This window comes from Desmodus rotundus, chromosome 7 (assembly GCF_022682495.2).
Source record: "Desmodus rotundus isolate HL8 chromosome 7, HLdesRot8A.1, whole genome shotgun sequence".
Classification (NCBI taxonomy): Eukaryota; Metazoa; Chordata; class Mammalia; order Chiroptera; family Phyllostomidae; genus Desmodus; species Desmodus rotundus.
The window spans coordinates 38033055-38049941 of NC_071393.1; the positions used below are offsets into that span (position 1 = coordinate 38033055).

A 16887-nucleotide genomic window follows, 5' to 3' on the forward strand; every position below is an offset into this window, starting at 1 on the left:
AGGAGGGTTTAGGTCAGAAGTAACACTTGTCGAGGCACCATCCAACCTCTGGAGGGAGCACGAGGCTCCCTCTTTCCCCTACACGGCTCACCTGGTGAGGGAGACAGACACCCTGACCAAAGGCCCCGCAGGTCACAGCCAGATGAGGCGGCTTCCATCACGTTTCACAAAGCCTGAAAGGTCCCGGCTGTGGTGTAACACGGTCCTTTCTGCTGGGTTTTCAAACCAGTTCCCCTCCTGGGTGGTTTCTGGGATGAGCTGCCACCCAGAGAGGAGTCGCCCCAACACAGATGGAATCAATGCAACAGGCAGCTCACACCAGCTCGGCTCTTCAGCCCCTAGGATGCCCCCTTGGGAAACGTCCTTCCCAGTTTTTACTATCTAACCTTGAAGGTCACAACTAGAGTCACCTAGGGAAAGGGGACCAAAGGGACCTGCTCTGGTCCAGGCAGAGCGGTGCTTGGCAACTGAAGTGGAGAAGCCCGAGGTTTCCAGTGTGAGGAGCAGCTCCGAGGGGTCTGCAGGCGCATCGCCCAGTGAGTGTCAAGCCCCTATGTCTGCCTGCGGTGCTCTTCAGCGCAGCATTTCTGCAGCCGCGCCAGAGTCTCACGTCGGGCTGGAGCTGGTGCAGCACAGCCATGAAATATCCTCCTCGGGGACCCCAGGCACCAGCACCCAGCTGGAGCAAGTGTCACCCAGGTGAACTGCACTCCACGCAAGACGCCAGGGAAGAAGTGTCACTAGTAACACAAAAAGGGCAGATTCTGGAAGAGGGGACCCATTTAAGACCCAATCCCAATTTCTATTAGGTCCACAGACCTGGTTCTGCCCACAAAACCAAAACCAAGCAGAAACCTCATCTTGCTTTATCCACAGAACTCACTGGCTTGTATGAGTTCCACATTTATAAGCCAGCACATACTACATTGTTCTTTGCAGCTTTATAGGCCATTTATCATTTGCCTCCCCATTTCCTCTTTAGCCAAAGCAGACAACAGTGTCTGCCAGAGATCTGCAAAGCCTTAGTCCACGCTCACCACTCACTTCCTGCCCCTCTGCATCCTAATCTGAGTCTGCTGGGCCTTGCCTGGAGGATCAGCCACTGTCCCGGGGCCGGGGAACACAGGGGAAGTGCAGGTGCAGGAGCCAGTGAGACCCAGATGTGCTGACGGCGGAATCACCTGGGGAGTTTTCATAAACGCAGACGCCAGTGCTTGTCTAAGGACTGGCCAATCAGGGTCTCCTCCTGGGCAAGGGAGTTTTGGAATCAGAACAGCAACGAGTTGTGAGAGGTACACAACTCAGGGATGCAGACCTTACGTCAGGGGTCACCAGACTTGGCTCTGCATGTGGAGTTCTCCAAACGCAGGCTGCCATTTTGAAGGACCCAACCCATGCCTCCAAGGGAAGGGTGGCCTCCTGGCCCCTTGCACAGTGCAGAGGGGTGGTGGAGCAGGGCTTAATGAGGAGCCAGAAGGCTTGAAGCTTGGTGGGGTTGGGGGGAAGACGGGAGGCATGGTGTTGGGAGAAGGGGAAAGCCAGTATGATCTCAATCAACTGAGGCAAGGGACTGACAAATTCTTAAGGGCCACTTTCCACCAGCCAAGCAGACTTCCGGCAGGCCAGAGAAGGGGAGCACTGGGCTGAGCGTGGTAGAAGCGTGTTTGCAGGGAGTGGCCCCAGGTCTTCATTGCCTTGGTTCACTCTCCCAGGGCACCTGCAAACTGTCCCACTTGGATCTGGGACGTGGGAGACCCTCCGCAGGTGTGTGACTATAGTGGTGGTGCCACCCCGAGCCAGAGAAGTCACTGTCCGGGATCAGAAGTAGGCTCCAGTAGTTTTATTTAAATATATTTTATTGATTATGCTATTACACAGTTGGTTCAATCTTTCCTCCTTTGTCCCCCCTACACCCACTAACCCCCATTCCCTCAGCAATGCCCCTCCCCCCAGCTCATGTCCATGGGTCATATATATAAATGCTTTAGCTAGTCCATTTCCTATACTTTTCTTAACATCCCCCTGTCTATTTGGTACCTACCAATTATGCTTCTCATTCCATGTGCCTTTTCCCCCATTCTCCCACTTCCATCTCCCAGCTGATAACCCTCCATGTGATCTCCACATCTATGATTCTGCCTCTGTTCTGCTTGTCTGCTTAGTTTTTTAGATTCAGTTGTTAACAGTTGTGAATTTATTACCATTTTAATGTTCATAGTTTCGATCTTCTTCTTCCGAAATAAGTCCCTTTAACATTTCATAGAATAAGGGCTTGGTGATGATGAACTCCTTTATCTTTACCTTATCCGGGAAGCACTTTATCTGCCCTTCCATTCTAAATGATAGCTTTGCTGGATACAGTAATCCAGGTTGTAGGTCCTTGATTTTCATCACTTTAAATACTTATTGCCAGTCCCTTCTTGCCTGCAAGGTTTCTTTTGAGAAATCAGCTGACAGCCTTATGGGAACTCCTTTGTTGGGAACTCTGCTTTTCTCTTGCTGCTTTTAAGATTCCCTCTTTATCTTTACCCTTTGGCATTTTAATTATGATGTGTCTCTGTGTGGTCCTCTTAGGACTTGTATGTCTAGCTCCTTTACCGAATCAGCAAGTTTTCTTTCATTATATTTTAAAAGAAGTTTTCAATTTCCTGCCCTTCCTCTTCCCCTTCTGGTACCCCCATGATTCGGATGTCGGTACGTCTGAAGATGTCCTAGAGGCTCCGTGGCCTATCTTCCTTTTTTTGGATTGTTTTTCTTCTTGCTGTTCTTATTCAATGTTTTTTTTTTCTTCTTCCTTATGTTCCAAATCATTGATTTGATTTTCGGCTTCATCCCCTCCACTATTTTATTTCAAATTTTTCTTTATTTCACTTAATGTAATCTTCATTTCTGCCTGGGTCTTTTTCATGCTGTTGAAGTACCCAATAGTTCTTTGAGCATCCTAATAAGCAGTGTGTTCAACTCTGCATCTGATAGCCTGGGAGATTGCTTGTCTCCACTTTGTTCAGTTCTTTCTCTGGAGTTTTGTTCTGTTCTTTCATTTGGGCCACAGCTCTTAGTCTCCTCATGTTGGCAGCCTCCCTGTGCTTGTTTCTGGGTATCAGGTCTACTGTAGAAAAGTGCACCAGTAAGTTGGACAGGGCGGAGCCTTAGATAATCACCAGGACAGGACAACCTGGGTCACCACTCTGTGGCTCTGTGTGGCAGAGGGCTCCGAGAGGGGACAGTGTGGCCACCTGGCTTCTGAAGTTTTGTCAGGGGGAAAGCTGTCTCTCAGAACTCGCCCTGATGCCAGTCACTTCACTTTCTCCCCGTCTGCCACTGGTGCCCTTCCAGCTGTTGCCCTGGAGCTGAAGCCCAGAGGGAGTGAGTCTGCATGAGTCCTAAGTCCATCGTGGCCCTTTAAGAGGAGACTCTTGAGAATCCTGCCCTTTCTTCTGCTGCCCCTTTAGCAAACCCCACTGGTTTTTGGAACCAGAAGGTATGGGGACTTATCTTCCTGGAGCTGGACCCCTGGGCTGGGTGGTGTGGTGAGAGGCTGGTATCCCTCCCAATTTTTTCCCACCGCATGTGGGCGTGGATCACCCACCCCGCATCTCTGCACCTCTCTGCACCTCTCCACGCCTCTGCCTTCCCTACCCATCTGGATGAATGTGGCTTCTTTAAATCCTTGGTTGTTGGACTTCCATACATCTTAATTTTCTGATGACTCTAGGTGATATTTGTTTTGCCGTCTAGCTGTAATTTTTGCTATGGTTGTGTGAGGAGGTGAGCCATGTTTACCCACGCCTCCATCTTGACCAGAAGTATCTCCAGGAGTTTTTAAAGGTCCTTAGGAAACAGATCCCAATGTTCCGTCATGATTAGGAACCTCCAGTGTAGAGTTCAGAGCCAGGTGAACCGGGCTTCCTCTACCCTGCCACTCAATGAGGATAAGTAAAAGATTTATAGAAATCTAAAAAAGAAGTTGTTAATTATCAGAAAACATTAATAAACTACTTTCATAAAGTTTATGAAAGTAGAACTATAAAGGGCCAGAAGTCCTGGAAAGGTACTCAGAAAGTAAGGAAGAGATATCACTTTTTAGAACAGCAAAGAGGAGATGAATGCTTATCCTCCAATACATAGAGGTATATGTTTAAAGATGTTACCGAAACATTTTGTTGCATAGCAACATCCTGTAAACAACCAAGATAGCCCTCAGAACACGATTAATAAAATACATTATGACCCAGTCATTAAATGGGATACTTAGAGCACTAAAAATCATGAACTGAGTCTCTCTTTGTTAACTTAAAAGCTGTTTGCAGTATATTTTTACGTTTAGAAAAAAAGACTAAGAAACATTATATGCAGTATGATCTTACCTTTTGTTAAAAAAAAAAAAAGTGAATACCACATAAAACCAAATAATAATGGCAGTCATTTCTGAGGGATAGAATCAATGCTGATTTTTTTTCTCTTGCCTTTAGTCCTTACTTTTGTTTAACAATAACAAAGCTCCCACCCACTAATAAAAAAAATATTGGTTAATTAGGAGAAAATGACCTTATGGCAGAGAAGTTTCCTTCGTCCCGCAGCAAAGGCACGGATTACACTAAATAAAACAATCTCTGTCCAGAGTTTACGTCCCTTCTCCTTTAGCAAATTCTTATGTCCTAAACGGGATTTACTCAAGCAAATATTGTTTTGGACGATGGTAACATCTCAGAGCAAAAAGACTCCCCTGGCTGTGATTTCAGAGACTATTTCATTGGGAAAAAGATATTTATCAAGGCACTTTGATGCTCTCTTAGAATTTTCCAACACAATCCACTTATTTTATTATCTGGCTTGTAACTTCTTAATTTGGAACTTAATCAAGTTCATACACACTGTTCTACTGCCAGACGTTACAGCAGACAACGCCATCAAAAAGAACACGTTATACTCTCCAGATTTTTACTCGTACTCCTTACTCCTATACTAGTTCTTCATGGATAATTTGGGGCAGATTGATAAGTGTTAGGGCTTCAAAGAGCTGCATTCTGCTTTGAACGGGCACTGAGGGTTCTAGTGAAAAAGTGACAAACTGCTATGAACACAGTACCTGGTCCAGAAACACCAACCAAGCCAAACCCTAATACTCAGCACTAATCAAAGCACCCCAAGCTCCCAGCTAATGAAAGCCTCTTCTAGACAAAAGTCCCCCTCTTGGAGAGCTACTCCTCTGATTCCCAATAAATGAACAGTTTATGTTCTTCTGTTAACTTGGGGAGTAGTTGAAAGAAAATGAAAACACATAGGAATGGTGTATCCTTGAGGACAGAGTAGATGCAAATAATATTTAAGAAAAAGCTCAGTTCTGCTAGGTATTTGGAGAAAATACATCTATATGTAGAAAACGTTTCTTTACACGAAAACTTGGCCATCGTCATACAATTGGGATGATAACTTATCAGTCTATTCCGGACTGTTCCAGTGTAAGAATATATTCCAAACAGACTTTTAAAAAAACTATCAAAAGGCACGTACATGAAAATTCCATTTCTTATCCTTGGAGGTGTGAGAGTTACCATCCATTAGTTTAGGGCTTTCCAAACCTGCTTTCTAAAAGGTCAGGGTCTCTTCCAGAGCCAGATGAAGGGCCAGGCCAGCCAGGAAGGTATGAAGATGCCAAAATAGAAGAACCACTTAACTAAAGAGAAAAGTAGTATTTGCCAGAACCCCTCTAAAAGAGGGCTCAGCAGTGGCTGGGGGTCCTGTGAGGGGCCTGTGGTGACCCCGGTAACCAGAAGAGGAAGGTTTGAGTGACAGTAGCTGTCAGCTGCGTGCTCAGTGTGGCATGCAGGTTTGGGGCCAGAGCTGAAAGGCCCAGAGTGACAAAGGTACTGCTGCCCCCAGTGGTCCTCCTCTAAAAAGTATGGGACAAAGACATGAAGAATATCAAAGCGCCCACAATCCTTAGTTTGCCCCTATCAAAAAGTCTAGCATGTGAAAATCAAGGTACAGGATGACTTAAGTGTTAAACACCTCAAAATATGGTAAAACAGTTGCAAACAGTCCCATAAAAGTCACCCTACCCCATTCCTTCTCTTTCAATTGTCACTCTGCTCTGTGTTTCTTGTCCCCAATGTCTAACTGGGCAGGATGAAGCGGGACTCAGAGCAGAGACTCTGCAAAGGCCCGGGCAGAACCTGAGAGGGCCAGGCAGGTACAGAGGGAAGGGGCCACCGATTGTCTGGTGCCAAATAAGGGGAGCCCAGGATGATGGCCATCTGAGAAAGAATTCACAAACTCCACACAATGGGAGGCATCACTGTAAAGAAGATCAGAGGCTTCTGAAGACATTTGGTACCTGGGCCAGGTACTGGGCCAGGTGGTTTTCATTCCTTGTTTTCTTTGATCTGAGTATTAATCCCGCAAAGTCAGCACTGCTATTCCCATTTCGCAGATGAAGAATCGAAGGCTCATAGGGTTTAAGAAATGTGTCCAAGGCCCCACAATTAACAAGGCCCTGAGCTAGATCAAATTTACATTTGTCTGAATTCAATGTCTATGCTCTTCTCAAGAGACAGACAGGAACAGAGCCATCTAGAAAGAAGGCAGTGTCACTGGACTGGACCTCAGGAGACAAGGTCCTATTCCAGGTTTCAAGTGTGCCTAAACGGGGCAAGTCACCTAATCTCTCTGGGGGGAGATGACATGCATGTTGATAAGATGGGAGGATGCAAGAACAATAGCAGTAAAAACAATAATCCTGATTATAATAAAACCTGAGAGGCTTGTTGAGATGAGTCAGAGAACCAACATCAGGGAGGGTGGGAAAGGTGGGCACTGCTGAGCTGGATCTTAGACACCCTGAGAGGGCCCCTGAGCTGAGGGTCCCTAACCAGGCTGGACGACTATCAGGAAAGAGCTGAAGCCTGAAGCCAAGGATGTGCCAGGGACCCAACAACAAAGATTCTGCTTCTTCAACCATGCAGAGGATTAAAATAAAATGTCATCATTGAATCAGGGGATTAAAGAGAAATTAATTAGCCACAAAACTGCAGATTGAGGAGAGAGGGAGAGTCAGTCACACTGAAGAAGGGAACATCTAGAAGAACTGGAGGAGGAGAAATTAAACCTCAGGTGGAAAAAAAAGGCGAGATCATACGTGTGTGGCTGACTTTACAGTACATATCGCTGAAACCCTGTCCAGTAGCAAAGCAAACGTTTATAAGTTGGTACTGCAGAAGAATGGAATGGCCAGTTACTAATGGAAGAGGGTCTGGGGAAAGAACAACAAATTTGGAAGACTCAAACTTCCAAATTTTTAAAGACAGTAACAAAGACAATATGGTATTATCCCAAGGGTAGACATATAGATAAATGGAATAGAACTGAGAGTCTAGCAATAAACCCTTCTATCTATGGTCAGTTGTAAGAAGGTGAAAGATTTGTACAATAAAAACTATAAAACATGGATGAAAGAGAGAAATTAAAGAAGACGCAAACAAGTGGACAGACATCCCAAGCTCACGGATTAAAAAGTTTTAAGATTGTTAAAATGGCAATACGCCCAAAGAAATCTATAGATGCAATGCAATATCTACTAAAATCCCACTTTTTATTGAAATAAAAAACTAGTACTAAAGAAAAACCTACATAATTTTATTAACCAATTCACCCCAATAAATGTTTAAAAATTAAAAGAAAATAGTTTGACAGCTTAAGAAAGAAAGAACAGTACTAAAACTCATATGGGACCACGGCAGACTCCAAACAGCCAAAACAATCTTTTTTTAAAAATATATTTATTGATTATGCTATTACAGTTGTCCCATTCCCCCCACAACTCCACTCCATCCTGCCCACCCCCTCCCTCCCACATTCCCCCCCTATAGTTGATGTCCATGGGTCATGTATATAAGTTCTTTGGCTTCTACATTTCCTACACTATTCTTACCCTCCCCCTGTCTATTTTCTACCTACCATTTATGCTACTTATTCTCTGTACCTTTCCCCCCTCTCCACCTCCCACTCCCCTATTGACAACCCTCCATGTGATCTCCATTTCTGTGGTTCTGTTTCTGTTCTAGTTGTTTGCTTAGTTTTCTTTTGTTTTGGTTTTAGGTGTGGTCGTTAATAACTGTGAGTTTGCTGTCATTTTTACTGTTCCTATTTTTGATCTTTTTCTTAGGTAACTCCCTTTAACATTTCATATAATAAGGGCTTGGTGATGATGAACTTCTTTAACTTGACCTTATCTGAGAAGCAGTTTATCTTCCCTTCCATTCTAATTGATAGCTTTGCTGGATACAGTAATCTTGGATGTAGGTCCTTGCGTTTAATCTTGGGTAATGTAATTATGATGTGCCTTGGTGTGTTCCTCCTTGGGTCTAGCTTCTTTGGGACTCTCTGAGCTTCCTGGACTTCCTGGAAGTCTGTTTCCTTTGCCAGATTAGGGAAGTTCTCCTTCATTATTTGTTCAAATAAGTTTTCAATTTTTTGTTCTTCCTCTTCTCCTGGCACCCCTATAATTCGGATGTTGGAACATTTCAAGATATCCTGGAGGTTCCTAAGCCTCTCCTCATTTTTCCGAATTCTTGTTTCTTCATTCTTTTCTGGTTGGATGTTCCTTTCTTCCTTCTGGTCCACACCATTGATTTGAGTCCAGTTTCCTTCGCATCACTATTGGTTCCCTGTACATTTTCCTTTGTTTCTCTTAGCATAGGCTTCATTTTTTCATCTACTTTTCGAACAGATTCAACCAAGTCTGTGAGCATATTGATAACCAGTGCTTTGAACTGTGCATCCGATAGGTTGGCTATCTCTTCCTCGCTTAGTTGTATTTTTTCTGGAGCTTTGAAGTGTTCTGTCATTTGGGCCATTTTTTTTTCTTTTTTTGTCTTGGCACGTCTGTTACTTTAAGGGGCGGAGCCTTAGGTGTTTCCCGGGGCGGGGTAATGCTGGTTGCTGTGCTGTGACGCTGTACCTGGGGGAGGGACCCAGAGGGAGCAATGGCGCCCGCTTCACTCTCCGGACTTCAATCTTTCACTCTGCTACCCACAATCAAACTGGGCCCCTCTGGTGCTGGTTCCCGAGTAAGTGGGCCTGTGCACACTCTAGGCCCCTGTGGGTCTCTCCAACAACCTCTCCCATGAAGCTGGGAGTCTCTCCTGCTGCCGCCCCAACCCCCACGGGCGTTTTCAATCAAAGGTTTGAGGCTTTATTTCCCGGAGCTGTAGCCCTGGGTTGCGCGGTCTGCTTCGGTCCCCGCCGTTCATCCGGTTTATCTATGTTCAAATGTGGGGCTGCAGTGTGCTACCTGCACTCTGCCTGCCCCGTTCTCCACCACTCCGAGTCCGGCCCTCTCGGTTTATCTGCGAGAATGTGGGGCCGCAGGGTCTGCTAGTGCTCGGACTGCCTGCGCCATTTGTCCCACACTCCGCCAGTCTCGGTCCTGCCACAGCCATGAGAGTCCTCTCCACCCCGGTGCCCGTCTCCGCCCCTCCTACTGGTGTAGAAGAATGTTTATTTTTTATTTCCTTGGTGTTGGACCCCCTTGCCGTTCGATTCTCTGTCAGTTCTGGTTGTGCGAGGAGGCGCAGTGTGTCTACCTACGCCGCCATCTTGGTTCTCTCCCCTCAAAACAATCTTGAGAAAGAACAAACCTGGAGGCATCACACTTCCTGATTTCAAAATGTAAAACAAAGCTGCGCTAATTAAAATCGTAGGTTACTGACATAAAGAAAGATACACAGACCAAGAGAATAAAATAAAGAGCCCAAAAGTCAAACCATGCTCAGTCAACTTAACGTCAACAAGGCAGCCGATAATACAAGTGGAAAGAACAGTCTCTTTGACAAGTGGTGTTGGGAAAACCCAACATCCACATGTAAAAAAACAGAATTGCACCACACGTAGAAGTTAACTCAGAATGAATTAGGACCTAAAACTGTAAAACCCCTAGAAGAAAACATAGGGGGAAAGCTTTATGACATTGGTCTTAGCAATGTTTTCACAGACAGGGAAAAAAGCAGAAGTAGACAAGCGGAACTACATCAAACTAAAAAACCTGTGCGCATCAAAGGAAATCGTCACCAGGGTGAAAAGACAATCTACCACCTACTGTGGGAGAAAATATTCGCAAACCACATATCAGAGAAGGGATTTATTTCCTAAATATATGAGGAAATTTTACAACTCAATAGCAAAAACAAACAAAAAAACCTAAGTAACCAGATTTTTAAATGGGCTAAAGACTTGAATAGACACTTCTCCAAAGAGGACATGCAAACAGCCAACAGGCAGATGAAAAGAGGCTCAATCTCACTAATCATCGGAAAAATGCAAATAAAAACTACAGTAAGATATGATCATCTCACACCTGTTAGGATAGTTACTTAAAGCTAAAAATAGACAATGCGTGTTGCTGAGAATATGGAGAAATTGGAACTCTGGCACAGTTAGTGGGAAGGCAAAATGGTGCACTGCTAATGGAAAATAATAGATTCCTCAAAAAACTAAAAATAAAACTACGATATGATCTAGCAATCCTACTTCTGAGTATTTATCCAAAGGAACTGACATCAGGATCTTGAAGAGGTATTAGCACTCCCGGGTCCTGCAGCACTAGTCACGACAGTCAAAATGTAGACACCACCTAAATGTTCATCGATGGGTGAACGCATCAAGAAAATATGGTGGAGGAGTTCCGGCCAAGACGGAGGCACAGGTAGAAACCCTTCGCTTCCTTGCACAACCAAAAGGAGGATAACAACTAATCTAAAATCAATAAACAACCAGAAGTGCCAGAAAATGAAACTGCATGGAACTCTGACAACCAAGAAATTAAAGAAAAAGTCAACCAGAACAACCAGACTGGTAAAAACCCGTAGTGAGGCAGTGGACCACGTGGGTGGAGCTGGCTGAAGGTGAAACTGAGACTCAGAGCTGACTGTGGACTACAGCAGGGGTTGCTGCAGTAGGAGAAACTCCCAGTCTCACAAAAGTTCATTGGAAAGTGGGCTGGAGTTGAGCAGGGGAGCTGCACTGTTCCCTCTCTGGCCCCTCCCCACAGGCAGTGCCCCAGCGCTGCAAGGAGGGTTGCCCTGCCCAGGTGAATACCTAAGGCCCCGCCCCCTTAGAACTTATCAGCTGTGCCAAGACAGAGAAACATGGCCCAAATGAAAGAACAGAGCAAAACCTCAGAAAGAGAACAAAGCGATGAGGAGATTGCCAGCCTATCTGATGGAGAATTTAAAGCCCTGGTACTCAAAATGCTCACAGAACTAATCGAGCTTGGTTGAAAATGAAAAAAACAAATGAAAGATACCTAAAGTGAAATAAAGCAAAATATCCAGGGAACCAACAGTGACAGGAAGGAAACCAGGACTCAAAGTAACGATTTGGAACAAAAGGAAAAAATAAGCATCCAACTGGGTCAGAATGAAGAAACAAGAATCCAAAAAAATGAAGAGAGGCTGAGGAATCTCTGGGACAACCTGAAATGTTCTAATATCCAAATTATAGGGGTGCCAGAAGGAGAAGAACAACAGCAAGAAATTGGAAAACTTATTTGAACAAATAATGAAAGAAAAGTTCCCCAATCTGGTGAAGGAAATAGACTTCCAGGAAATCCAGGAAGCCCAGAGTCCCAAAGAAATTGGACCCAAAGAGGAACACACCAAGGCACATCATCATCAAGTTACCCAAGATTAAAGATAAAGAGAAAATCCTAAAAGCACCAAGAGAAAAGGACACAGTTGCCTACAAAAGAGTTCCCATAAGACTGTCAGCTGATTTCTCAAAAGAGACCTTACAGGCAAGAAGGGGCAGGAAAGCTGTATTTGAAGTCACGAAAGGCAAGGACCTCCATCCAAGATTGCTCTATCCAGCAGAGCTATCATTTAGAATGGAAGGGCAGATAAAGTGCTTCCCAGATAAGGTCAAGTTAAAGAGTTCATCATCACCAAGCCATTATTATGTGAAACATTAAAGGGACGTACCTAAGAAAAAGAAGATAAAAAATATGAACAATAAAATAACAACAAACTCACAACTATCAACAAATGAACCTAAAAGAAAAGAAAAACAATGAAAACAAAAACTAAGCAAACAACCAGAATAGGAACAGAATCAGAGAAATGGAGGCCACAGGGAGGGTTTTCAGTGGGGAAGGCGAAGGGAGGAATAGGGGGAGAAAGGTACAGGGAAGAAGAAGCATAATTAGTAGGCATAAAATAAATGGGGAGAGATAAAAAGTGGTATAGGAAACGGAGAACTCAAAGAACTTACATGTACAACCCATGGACCTGAACTAATGGGAGGGAATGCTGGACGGTTGGGGGTGCAGGGCAGAGGGGGAATAAAGGGGGAAAAACTGGGAAAACTGTAATAGCATAATGAATAAAAGTACTTAAAAAAGAAAATACGGTGTATACACATACAACGAAACACAGCTCAGCCTTAACGAAAGGAAAGCCTCTAGTAGGCAGAAACGTGGATGAGCTTTGAGAAAACCGTGCTAAGTGAAAGAAGTCAATCATGGAAGGACAAATCCGGCACGTTCGTGCGTACGTGAGATATCTAACGTGGTCAAACACAGAGCCAGAGAGTGGAGTGGTGATTTCCAGAGGCTGGGAGGAGGGGGGAAGGAGGCGCTGCTAATCCATGAGAGGAAAGACTCAGTTATGCGAGATGAGTAAGTTTTAGACGTCCGCTTAACATCGTCTCTGTAATTAACTACATTGTATTGTACACTTAAACATTCATTAAGAGGGGAGACTCCACGTTAAGTGTTCTTTCTGCAATAAAATACAGCCAGAGACATGAAAGAAGACACGCAAATGGCCAAGAAGCACGTGAAAGTACGGGTAACAAGGGAGGCGGGCACTGGGGAAGAGAAGGGGAGAAAGGAGCCCTGAATCCCACTCCAGCTACTTTGCCTATGTTATCTCATTTAATCCCTACAGAGACCCCGAGATGTCAATATAATTAATGCCACTTTCCAGATAAGGAAACAGAGGCTCAGAGCCATTTAAGTAAACAGTCACAGCTAATAAATGGCAAGGTTGGAAGAAGGCTTCTCGGTAAGTTACCAAAATGACAGCAACCAAGATCATGACTTAACAGATGCACTGAAAAAATGGGCCCTTGAGTTTATAGCACTTTTACAGCGTGATAACACAAAAATCTGGGATACAATTTATGGCTCTGAAGCCAGGGACATGAAGCCGTGGCCTGCGTGGAGGGAGGGTGACACGAGACAACGGCTGCGCAGATAGGTGGGTGCTGCTTGGCCAGTCCCCTCACCCCGCTCTGCACAGCCGCTTCTCTGACCCAGAGAGAGACACCAGACAGACTTGGTAGGGTTATGCAACTTGCCCTAGAGGCACGAACTAATAGACAAGTAGCCTCAGAGGCTGCAGCGGTCAACTGGTCCTCAGTGAGTGGGAACACACATCCACAGAGCAGAGGTATCTAAGTCACCTGGGAAGCTTGTTAAATGCAATTGCCTGGGCCTCACTCCAGTCCTCTGGAGAGTACAGCCCAGCAATGAGAATTTTTAAAAAGCTCCCCAGGGCACCCCTATATGTTGTCGGTGGGGATGTAAAATGGAACCGTCACGTTGGAAAAGAGTTTGGAGGTTTCCTAAGAAATTAAACACAGAATTACCATATGACCCAGTAATCCCACTTCAAGGTACCTACCCGAGATCGATGAAAATGTACATCGCCACAAAGACTTGTGCATGAGTGTTCTCACTTTATTCATTGTCTGCTAAGTCCGTCAACTGGACCAAATGTCAGTGAACGGATGAAAGGAGAGACTAAAATGGAATACTATCCAGCACTAAAAAGCAACAAACCGCTGATACATTGTACAACATTAACGAACTGCTAAAACACTACACTACGTAAAAGAAGCCAGACCCAAGAGACCACGTATTGTTTGATTCTATTTATAGGAAATGTGCAGAAAAGAAATCTATAGAGAAAGAAAGTACACAGGTTACTTACAACCGTGGCGGCGGGTGAGAAGGGGGATTAATGTGGGCACGAGGAATATTATTGCAGTGATGGAAACGTTCTAAAAGTGATGTATGGTGATGGTTGCACAAGTTGGTAAATTTACTCAAAATCATTGAATTGTACGCTTGAAATGGGTAAACTGTATGTGAGGGCCCTTGGGTGATTCCGATGCTCCAGAAGATTTGAGAACGCCTGGATTTCAATATACTTATCTTACAGTGAGAAAACTGAAACCCAGAGGAGGAAATGATTCACCCCGGGTCACACGGTGGTGAGTTTACACAAAGCCAGAATGCCTCTGATCTGTGTCTCTGCAAAAGCAAACGGAGGGCCAGGGCGCGGCCTGGTGAAATGAACCCAACGGGACGGCCAACCTCAATGAGTCAGTCCGCACTAAACCCTTTCTCCCTCACATAGCAGGAAGCCGGCTTGTTTTTCTTGAACAATCCAGGAAAGGGGCTCAGGAAGCAGCTGGAGGACAATGGAAGGATCGCGAACTTGGAGTCAAAAGCCCTGAGATCAAATCCTAACTCTGAGAGTGAATGGTGACTCTGAGCAGGTCATTTCGCCCCCTCGCCTCAGCTTGCTCACCCATCTGTAAGTGGAGCTGGTGACATCACGCTCCCAGGACCACCGTGGCGCACCAGCACGGAAGACAGCGAGTGAGCAAGGCAGGAGATGGTTCCAGATGATTTCCTCGCTGCCTAACTGCCAGCACAGACGTCCAGCCCAATCTGCTTATCTAAACGCCACAACCAGAGCATCCCTTGCAGCCTTTAGGGCACGGACAGGCCCTTTGAAGGGTCCCCAACACAGGCACCAGCAACCCGCCCCAGTCTAGGTCCCAGTCCCGGCTTGATCCCAGTGCCCAAGTGTCATAGGACTGTATTTGTTTACAGATAGGACAGCCTCCGACTGGGAACAATACACATATTAAAAACATCCACCTTCCGAGTGGCCACGGACGCATCAGATACTGGATTGGGCGTGGTGTTATTACAAGACCAAGAGAATGTAAAACATCCTGTAATATATCTCAGCAGAAAATCTTTGCCAAGGAAAAGAAATCTGTCTTCTATCTACGAGGAATGTTTGGTGATTATTCGGGCCTTGGATAAACTCAGGCCACACGTTTTGGGCCAGGCGTTTACATTACGTACTAATCACAGAGCCCTGATGGGAAGACAGACATTGCAGACCAAGAATAGTGAGTGTCCGAGATGGTCGAGGCAGCGTCGACACTCACAGAGGGACGTGCAGCCTGTGTCAGGGTGGGGGACATCTAGGCCAAGCTGCTTTCTTAGAAGGACAAGTGTGAACACTGGGATCTCCTGAACGGAACCCACCCACGTGGGCCCCGCGCGCTCGACCTGTGTGACCAGACGACGTCAGCACGGCCGGAGGCCGGGGTGTGCAGATGCCTGTCCAGTTTGCTCGCCCCGGCCACACTTTGCTTGATTAGTTCCTAGGGAAATCTGACTTCTTGGAGGAACCTTTTTGTGCCCCTGACTACGAGCTCCTGGTAACTGTACTGGACAGTAACTAACAGCCACTCTCTGTAAAAGGCCACGTGAGACAGAGAAGACAGTACAAGACACAGAAGCCTGCAGCTCGCGGCACCAGAGCCGGCACAGGCTGCGGGAAGGAAAGCGGAACCTGAGAGCGTTTGCTTCAGAGACATGTTAAAGACTTGCTGGAAATGGAACTTTCAGCAGCAGTAGCAGAGAATAAAAGAACACAGAGCACCTGGAAGAGGGGATGGACTAGGGCTGGAAAAATACAGAGAAGAGCAAAGCTAGGAGGACCAATGCCTACCATGCGAATGGCAAACACTTAGCACGGGAGCTGCAGAGGCCCCGCCCAGGACTCACAGTGGCCTCAGCTTCCCCGATGCAGCCCCCACTCAGCCCCTGGGAGGGAGTGTGTTGCACACGCACCTCTCACACCCAAAGGAAAGTCTAGATTTTCACAGCCCGTTAAATATGGAGGAGTGACTATCTGCCTTTACCACCTCTTCCTCTCCAAACCCTACTAAAATGTTGGTAAAACAGTTGAAAGTAGTTTAACTCACAAGGATAAAGGCAACACAGAGAGGAGACATCAGCAAATAGAAGGTCTCAGCGACCTTGGAGAAACGTGCACAAGAGAGTTGTAATAGAGGGAGCTGCAAACTCAGTCCCGTCCACAGAGGATGCTGCTGAGACCAAAGCCACTGGCTGGACCAGCCCCCAGCTCAGCCCTTGGCAGCACGGGTTCCATGAAGGAAGGAGGTGGGACCGTGATGGAAAACAGAGACACGGAACCCACTGTATGCAGCCAGACCACTGTGCATCCCACATTCCCCTCTCCAAGCAGACAAAAGTTATTCTCATGAGAAATTGAGGAGTGGTAGACAGGGTGGAGAACAGAGGTTGGGGGGTCCGGGGAGCTGGACACCAGACACCGTCCACCTCTCCAGGCAGGATATCGAAGGATTCCTCTCTGGAGAAAGGGAACAGCCTCAGAATCTGTTCTCCCTGAGGAACTCTCACGGGCCAACCACCCCACCCCTGCACGTAGAACTTTCCATCTGATTTTTCGTGCCTAACTCACAAAATACTCCCACTGAAGGTCAACAGACACTCAGGAAAAGCCTCTAACACAACAGGCAGAGTCCAAACAGACAGAAAAATAACTTAGAGGTGTGGGTACATGCAGGGAATATAGAAAGAACTTTAAAAATCCAATTATATTCTTAGAGAACAAATGATTAAGATGTTGCATTCGTGAAATAAGAACAGATGCTGCGTTAAAGAAACAATCAGAAAATAAGAAAGAGCTCTCAGAAAAAATAATACATGATCATAAAAATTTAAAGTTCAGCAGAGGATCCAGATGATAGCCAAGC

At 45.7% G+C, this 16887-nt stretch overlaps 1 protein-coding gene across 3 annotated transcripts in view; it reads right to left on the reverse strand.

Annotated features, from left to right (window-relative positions):
- The window catches only part of THSD4 (thrombospondin type 1 domain containing 4), a 547394-nt gene that overhangs the window by 383471 nt on the left and 147036 nt on the right, over positions 1 to 16887 (reverse strand). The window lies entirely within an intron of this gene.